This window comes from Brassica oleracea, unplaced genomic scaffold, assembly GCF_000695525.1.
Source record: "Brassica oleracea var. oleracea cultivar TO1000 unplaced genomic scaffold, BOL UnpScaffold01085, whole genome shotgun sequence".
Classification (NCBI taxonomy): Eukaryota; Viridiplantae; Streptophyta; class Magnoliopsida; order Brassicales; family Brassicaceae; genus Brassica; species Brassica oleracea.
In genome coordinates this window covers 21,293-21,697 of record NW_013617651.1, presented here as the reverse complement: position 1 = coordinate 21,697, position 405 = coordinate 21,293, and positions in this window count along the sequence as shown.

Below are 405 nucleotides of genomic sequence, written 5' to 3'. Positions count from 1 at the left end.
GCCGGCGACACATTGTCTCTCTACATAGCCGTCACATCCTCCGCCGTCAGCAGCGTGCTCATTCGAGAAGATCGGAGAGAACAGAAACCAATCTTTTACACAAGTTAAAGAATGACCGAGCCGGAGACGAGATACCCAACACTCGAAAAGATGGCCTTAGCTGTCGTCACCTCGGCCAGGAAACTGCGACCCTACTTTCAGTCGCACACGATTGAAGTACTGTCCAACCAACCACTCCGAACGGTTATGCAGAATACTAACCAGTCAGGACGGTTGAAACCAGTCAGGACGGTTGACTAAATGGGCGATGGACCTGAGCGAACATGACATTGTGTACAAAAATCGCACAGCAGCAAAGTCGCAGGTCCTTGCCGACTTCTTGATCGAGTTAACACCAGAGCTGGA